Source organism: Neovison vison, chromosome 3, assembly GCF_020171115.1.
Source record: "Neovison vison isolate M4711 chromosome 3, ASM_NN_V1, whole genome shotgun sequence".
Taxonomy (NCBI): Eukaryota; Metazoa; Chordata; class Mammalia; order Carnivora; family Mustelidae; genus Neogale; species Neogale vison.
The window spans coordinates 65,214,583-65,223,447 of record NC_058093.1 but is presented as its reverse complement, the minus strand read 5'-3'; the positions used below and the strand labels follow the sequence as shown (position 1 = coordinate 65,223,447).

The 8,865-nt window shown below is 41.1% G+C and overlaps 1 pseudogene; it reads left to right on the top strand.

The window, feature by feature from the left end:
* The first annotated feature begins 5,881 nt into the window (after nucleotides 1-5,881).
* LOC122902563 lies at nucleotides 5,882-7,053 on the top strand (annotated as a pseudogene).
* The last annotated feature ends 1,812 nt before the right edge of the window (nucleotides 7,054-8,865 follow it).

Genomic DNA, 8,865 nt, shown 5'->3' with positions numbered 1-8,865 from the left:
TTTCTAGAATTGTTGCTCTTCTTCTCTTTGATTTCCCATTGGATTTGTAGGTGTTTGCAATGGTTAGATAAGCTATCTAGCTGATCTCCTGCTACCTGATGTCATCTCAGCCTGCTACTTCTCCGCCATCTTGACTCGACCCCCCCCCCCATCCATTTTGAGTCTATTTTCTTGTGTGGTGTAAGGAAATAGTCCAATTTCATTTTCCTGCATGTGGCTGTCCAATTTTCCCAGCACTATTTGTTGAAGAGGCTGTCTTTTTTCCATTGGACATTCCTTCCTGCTTTGTCGAAGGTTAGTTGACCATAGAGTTGAGGGTCTTTTTCTGGGCTTTCTATTCTGTTCCATTGATCTATACACATTTCTTTTTTTTTTTTTTAAGATTTTATTTAATTTTAGAGAGAGAGAGAGAGAGCATGAACAGGGAGAGAAGCAGAGGGAGGGGAGAGAGAATCTGAAGCTGACTCTGTGCTGAGCCTGGAGCCTTATGCAGACTCAATCCCAACCCTGAGATTGTGACCTGAGCTGAAACCAGGAGTTGGACACTTAACCAACTGAACATTTCTTACGGTGACATATTTTCAAAGACTGGGATGGAGCCTAATGTTTATTGATTTTATGTTCCATCTGTAGGGGTTGCAAATAAATATTTTCAGAATCCCATGGTGACAGAAACAGTAGCATGATGTCATAGCTAGGCTCCAGCAAGGTCAGGAGCTGGACTCAGTTTTTATCAATGAATATGCAAGGGAGAAACAGGGCAGAACTACCCCAAGGTGAATAAGTAACTGCCTACACAGGGCTCTCAAGGTCAAAACAATCCTCTTCTAAACCTCCTAACAACTTCTCCGCCTATCTTGTCCTGTTAGCCTCTCCCTATTACCCGGGTGAAGCAAACACCAGCATGGGGCAGCAAAGACCCAAATCACATTGCTCTGACTGGTACTTCCCAGCCTAGTGTCCTTTCTTACCAGCTGATCTAGCCTCCTGCCCTCTTTGTTCCAAGTCATATACTATGTGTTTGCTGCTTAGCTCACCTCTTGCTCTTTCTCATTCCACTTAGACATTCTGACTCCTCTTTGCTCAGACTCCATGTATGGTTCCATTTCCTCTGGCCTTAATTCTGAGTACCTCTAAATTTGGGATCTCTACCCATTGCTTCACTGTCCCTGACTCATGATCCTTAACAATTGCACCTTTGGCTTCCGAACACTTATATTTTTTTGTAATTAAGATAAATTTTATTATTATTATTATTTTGAGAGAGAGAGAGAGAGAGAGAGAGCACAAGTAGGGAAGAAGGGCAAAGGGAGAGAGAGAAGCGGGCTCCCCAGTGAGCAGGGAGCTCAACTCAGGGCTTGATTCCAGGACCTTGGGATCAGGACTAGAGCTGAAAGCAGGCACTTAACCACTCCACCAACTGAGCCATCCAAGCACTGCTAGTGTCCAAACTCTTACAACATAGAGAACCTTAATCTCTGCTTCCACTGCCCAGCCAGCCTCTTCACTACACCTTCACAAGAGCTAGAACAACCTCACTAAGCCACTCCTGAATTCTTGACCCACACAAACTCTGAGATAATAAATGTTTGTGTCTTAGGCTGCCAAAAACAGGGTACTTTTGATAGGTGGCAGTAGATAACTTCATTTCTTTCTACATTTACCCATTTGATTCAACAAGAATTACTGAGCTCTGTCGGCTCAGTTGCCAAGCAGTCTGTGGCAGGGAGCACAGTACTAGCACCCAGGATGGAAGACAGCAGTGACACCTCAGGACTTCTCGCCACACATGGGCAACTCTCAACCTGAGTTGCAGGACAGCCCCTATTTCCAAAGAAGCTATGTTTAATAAGGCATCCCTACCAAAGGGTGGGTGTCCTATTGTTTGAGATATTTTAGGGACAGAGATTATAGCAATTCTCCGAGATTTGTTCTCATATCTTATTGCTTCTTTGAGGAAGTCTATCACTTTCCTTAGGCAAAGTTCATGCCGTGATCTGAGTCCCCTTTATTTCTGTCACTTCTTTGGTGAAGACAGAGATAACAAACCCTTCCCTGACTCTGGATTACCCAGCTAAGCGACTAAGTAGTTAATTTATAAAGGGCACAGATCCCACTGTGCTAAGCACAACAGAAATAAATAATGCATATCTATGTGTCTCTTATCTGCTCCTACCCAGCTGTATTGTATGGATGAGAGATTTAATCAATCCCAATTTGGGCTCAAAGACCAGCCTGGTGATGCAGTGTTATTGCCTTTTGGTACAAGCATACTTCCTCCAGTATGTAATTCTCTTTAATACTCGGACCCACAGGAGAAAACTTCTAAGGCATCAGCCTGAATTTCCTGGCATTTGTTTGCTCACATATCCCTCTTGGTACATTTTTGATGCCAGCTCTGATGTATGATTCTACTTCTTCAGTAGCAGGCATTTTAAATTAAGCATGATCTTACATGATACTTGCATAGACTCTACAGTGGCTTTGAAGTCTTGGATAAATTATTATAGTCACAGCACATCTCTCAGGCCACTGTAGTAGACAGTCAAGGGAAAGCATATTCTTTAAATCAGCTGAAATTTTTCTTTCCAGTAGAAAATTATTTGTAAGTCTATGCAAGCACGTTCTTCCAGAACCAGCTTTTAAAGCAAGTTTACAGAAGATTCAGGTATACCAGCTGTTTCTTAAAAGACCTACTGACTACAAGTGGCATAAATCAGACTCCCTAAATATAGATATATAGATAGTTTTTCCAAGTGAAATTCTTTCGCCTTTTTGTCACAGAGCAAAAATGAATAATTTTTTTAGCAGATTCACTTTTCAGCTACCCAAAAATGTATAATGTTTGAACACTGGAATTATTCCGGAGTTGTCAGACATTTAAAAAAATAATTTCAGAGACTGGGGTCCTAGTGAGTATGAGAGAAGAAAAATGGATCTTTGGAAACTAATTTTAGCCCTTGTGACAGAGGATGCAATTATCCAATATGAACATGTTTCTTAAAAATAACCCTGGGCAAAACTGTGGCCTTGTGGTAAATTGAAATACCTTTTACTGAAGACAATCAAGCTTCATATATATTTAGCATTTTGGGTGGGACAGAAATCCGAGTCTTTTGGATGAGACTATTAACAAAACTCAGTCCTGTTTTAGTTGAAGGCAAGTTGTCAAAAAGATAGTAAATCCAAAGAAATAACACAAGTTCACATTTATTTTTAATTTTCAATTTCTCTACACAGTAGGGTCTTATTCTTAAGAGGCAAAAAAATCACATTTCGTAAAAGAATCAATTCATAGACCAGCTCTGTAAGACAGGTTATGTTGACAGAAAGATGGGCTGAGGAGGGTGGAGAATGTCTTTCTGCACTCAAAATTCAGTGTGTGTTAATTTTGGAGGGAAATTATTTATGTTACCACTGCAAATGTTTAACTTATAAAAGCCACGCTGTGTAAGAGAGAAAGGCCAATAGGTAAGGCTTATCCAGCAAAAATATCTGGTTCTAAAGTTTATAATTAGATTTGTTTTGATAAAAGAACAAAAATATATATTTTAAACATTTTTTTAAAATGTCAGAAGTGTTTTGTTTTGTGTAAAGAGGAATCTATTTAAACTCAGAATTTACAGAAAAAGCTCACTCTGGAAATGAATTTTGATTAACTCCTTTCACAAAGAGTAATTAAGGCAAATAAATACTCTTTCCATCGAATGCATTAGCTATTAGCCACATGTGCTATTTAGACTTAAATTATTTAAAATAAACTTAAAATTTCAGTTTCTCAGTTGCATGCCCCACTTTCCAAATACCTAATGTAACTAGTGGCTACCACATGAAATAGCACACATTTAGAACAGTTCTATCATTACGGAAAGTTCTACTGAACTTTCAACTCTATACCCAACCAGGAGAGCCAAAAACAGATCACATCGACAACTGTTACATAAATTCATTACCTAAGAGATGGCATAAGTAGTTTATTGCAAACAGTAGAGATTTTAAAAAATAGAGAGCCACCTAAAGATTCTTTACTACATAATGCTATAAAAGTGATGAGGCAACCTACTGAAGATATAATTTCTGTTTTGAATTGTGTTGTTGGTAGTACTAGAAATTATTTACTTGTTGCTTCAGCAAGATAGATGCCAGAAGTTCCTTTGGATTATCCTGGGTAGGATGACTGATCAGGGTAGTGGAGAAAGTACTTCCCATTAAAAATAATCTGGGCCCTTCTCAAAGACAAGCAAGCTCTCTTTCCTAAAGAAGGGTATGGAGTGAGCTCTCTGTGTCTTGTTAGTAAAGAACAGAGACTAGATAACTTTTCCCCAGCCTCCCTGAAGTTCTGAGACTGGAGAAGGGGACAGTTGCTGCACATTCTATCATGGGCTGACCCTCTAATCAGCTCAAGGATAGCACCTCTGCACAGAGGACTTAGCTACATGGGCACTTAGATGATGTCCAGGGATCTCAGAGAAGACACCATAGGTCAAGGCCACCTACAGATGTGGCCTCCTTTGAAAGTTTAGGCTGACCTCGAGCTTGGCAGAAATTGATTGATGGTAACTTCCCTGCATCTCTGGACTGTCAAGTGACTCTTAAAAGGGACAGTGTGTGGCAGCAAGGAGCAATGACCAAAAGGCAACAGCAGATCTTAACACACAAAGTTCTTCTCCAGGTAGAAGTGAAAGTAGATGGACCTCTTTGTTGGATGAGAAACTACAACAGTTTTTGGATGAGCAAAGAGATTGAGGGAGTCCCAGGAATGTATGGTAGGATTTCCTTCTCATCTGGAATGTAGGGGGTTAAGCAATTTTAATTTAACCTGGGAAAGAGAAAATAGACTTCCTGTCACTTGTATATTCAGTGTGGCAGAGCATTTGATACTTATTTCATGAAGACATGGGCAGCTGTAGTTCAACAGCTCACCCCTGAATAGTGTATAAATGTTCCACATTTAGAAATACTCCAATTGGCAGGAGACCCAAATAACCAGTAAATAAGTAGATGGGGCATGCCTACTTGCTGAGAAAAGGTAATTCAAGGATTGAAACAATAAAAGTTAATTTTAAAACACCTTTTAAGTAAATATTAAAAATTTAAAGATATATTTAAGTTCTAGTAATTTAATTTTTATTAACAATTTCCAAACTCACAATATCTCAACAAGTAACATACTGGATAATATTGGCTTTTTTGTTTACTATGTTCTAAATGAAGTTTTTCAATTCATTTGGGCAGATTTGCTCTGCATTACAAGTAACTGTACATGTTCTGTACATAACAGACTTTGTATATGTATTAAAATTCACAGAATAATTGCCCTATTTTCAGATGAGTTAATTCATCTTTAAAATTGTAGTGGGAGTTTTGTTGACTTAGATTTTAGAAAATAGCTCTATTAATTTAAAATATTTTTATGACTGTCAGAAAATGACTTTTTAAATTATAGTGATCTAAAATATTGGGCTCATTTTAATTCACATGCCTCTCAGAAATTTAACTCCTTTATTTTATAATTATACAATTATATTTACTTTTGTACATACACTATGGGGTGCCTGGGTGACACAGTTAAGTGTTGGTCTCTTTGTTTTCTGCTTGGGTAATAATCTCAGGGCCATGGGTTCAAGCCCCACATTAGGCTCAATGCTCAGGGTGCAGTTGGCTTGGGATTCTCTCTCTCCCTCTCCCTCCACTCCTCCCCCACTCCCCCACCCCTGCTTTCATGCTATTTCTCAATCTCTCTCTTGATCTCAAATAAATAAAATCTCTTTAAAAATAAGATATTGAGACCACCGAGACCGCGTCCACCCTGAGAACACAGGCCCCTCGCCCTGGCCTCTCAGCCGCTGCCACCACCAGTTTACACCACTCCCCGTTTGCCATGGATGATGATATCGCTGCTCTGGTGGTCGACAACGGCTCTGGCATGTGCAAAGCCGGCTTCACAGGTGACAATGCCCCCCAGGCCGTCTTCCCTTCCATCGAGGGGTGCCCACGGCACCAGGGTGTGATGGTGGGCATGGGCCAGAAGGACTCCTGTGTGCGCGAGGAGACCCAGCGCAAGAGGGGCATCCTGACTTTGAAGTACCCCATCAAGCATGGTATTGTCCCCAACTGGGATGACATGGAGAAGATCTGGCACCACACCTTCTACAGTGAGCTGCGTGTGGCCCCAGAGGAGCACCCCGTGCTGCTGACCAATGCCCCACTGAACCCCAGGGCCAACTGTGAGAAGATGACCCAGATGATGTTCCAGACCTTCAACACCCCAGCCATGTATGTGGCCATCCAGGCTGTGCTGTCCCTGTATGCCTCTGGCCATGATGGACTCCAGCGACGGGATCACCCATACTGTGCCCATCTACGAGGGGTACACCCTGCCCGACGCCATCCTGCATCTGGACCTGGCTGGCCGGGACCTGACGGACTACCTCATGAAGATCCTTACGGAGCGTGGCTATAGCTTCACCACCACTGCCGAGCAGGAAATCATGCATGACATCAAGGAGAAGCTGTATTATGTGGCCCTGGAGCAGGAGATGGCTACTGTGGACTTCAGGTCCTCCCTGTAGAAGAGTTATGAGCTGCCTGATGGGCAGGTCATCGCCATTGGCAACAAGCGGTTCCACTGCCCAGAGGCGCTCTTGCAGCCTTCCTTCCTGGGCATGGAATCCTGCAGCATCCACGAAGCTACCTTCAACTCCATCACGAAGTGTGACATCGACATCCGCGAGGACCTGTACACCAACACGGTGCTGTCCGGCAGGACCACCAGGTACCCTGGCATTGCTGTCAGGATGCAGAAGGAGATCATCACCCTGGCGCCCAGCAAGATGAAGAGCAAGATCATCGCCCCCACCCTGAATGCAAGTACTCCATGTGGATCAGGGCTTCCATCCTGGCCTCGCTGTCCACCTTCCAGCAGATGTGGATCAGCAAGCAGGAGTATGACGATTCCGGCCCCTCCATCGTCCACCGCAAATGCTTCTAGGTGGACTGCTACTTTAGTTGGCGTTACACCCTTTCTTGACAAAACCTAACTTGCGCAGAAAACGATATAAGATTGGCATGGCTTTATTTGTGTGCATTTTTTTTTTAATTACTGTTTTTTGTTTTTGAAATTTTTTCCGTTTGTTTTTTCTCTTCTTTTTTTTTTTTTTTTTTTTTTTGGCACTTGACTCAGGATTTAAAAACTGGAACGGTGAAGGTGACAGCAGTTGGTTGGAACGAGCATCCCCAAAGTTCTACAATGTGGCCGAGGACTTTGATTGTACTTTTTTTTTTTTTTTAAATAGTCATTCCAAATATCGGGAGATGCATTGTTACAGGAAGTCCCTTGCCTTCCCGAAAGCCACTCCATTTCTCTCTGAGAAGGGGCAGTTCTTGCCCGAGTCCACACAGGAGGGTGATAAAATTGCTTTTGTGTAAATTATGTAGTCCAAATTTTTTTTTTTTTAATCTTCACCTTAATACCTCTTCTTTCTGTTCTATTTTGAATGGTCTGCCATCATGGCTTCCCCCTTTTTTGTCCCCTCCAATTTAAGATTCATGAAGGCATTTTGGTTCCCTTGGGAGTGGGGTTGAGGCACAAGGCAGCCAGGGGCTTCCCTGTACACTGACAAGACCAGTTCGATAAAGTGTGCACACCTTAAATAAATAAATAAAATATTGAACTTATTTTAATTCACATGCTCTTCTTAGAAATTTACTTCTTTATTTTATAATTATATAATTATATTTACTTTTGTACATAGATTATTAATGTCACAAATTTACAAATGCATCAAGTTGACATTAAGATGCATCATGGCTCCATCATTTCTCACTTTTTCAAGATATTTTCCAATTCTCTGTAACCTAACTATTGCCAGTAGCTATTAGGCATTTCCCTACCCAGTACTATATGAAAGTTTTTAATGAATACTCTGGGTTTCAGGCCACTATAGAGATGCTTTGGGTATTCCTGGCAAATCGGGGTCCATAGTGTCTCTGCTAGCACTAGGAGAATTCATACATTTTTCCAATCTACCATAACTTGGCTCCTGGGAGATTTCACCCACTGAAGTGACATTTCTTTCTAGTTTGGTTGTGCACGAACCCGACATGTGCTAGGTGGGCCAGAGCCCCAGAAAATACTTTCTTCTTTTCCAAAGAAGGTATGAATATCCCAGGTCACCCATTTCCCAAATTTGAATCCATACTTTTGTCAGGGGCACCTTCTTTTTCTCTTCTTTTAGCTATTACTTTCTGCCTCTATCGTAGATTCTCTACCAAATACGATGAGCAAGTCTCTTCTAGGGGCTTTTAACACACACACAATTCAATCATTGAGATTTTATGTGCTGAAAGAAAGATTTGTCTCCTGCCAAGAGTTCAGAAAGGAACTTCTTTCCAAGTCTCTGAACCTCCAACCCTGTAAGAAAAGAGAAAATTTCTTTCAGTGAACCAACCCAGAATGTTATTTCCATTTAAACAGACATGAACAATGTCTTTAATAAAACTATTGTAATGCTAATTTTTTAAAAAATCCCAACTTCTTCAATCCAAGTAACACTGTTGATGTGAATGACTACTCTTCTCCTAAATTCTGGCTTCAGTTACAGGATGTTTATGATGATACAAGTCTTATACAATGAATGCAGGCAGCACTCCAGTTGATTTAATCTGACAAGAGCTTCCTTAGGTATGAGTATGAGTTTGGGCTTTTAGCCAGCAATCAAAAGGGATTGTAAATTTAAATGATTACATCATCTAGTGAAGTCTGCTTTTTGGCCAGGACAGAGGCACCGTCTCCAAAGTTTATTCAGAATATATTTGAAACATTTTAGCTGTGTGACCATGGAAAAATTCCTTAATCTCTCTGTA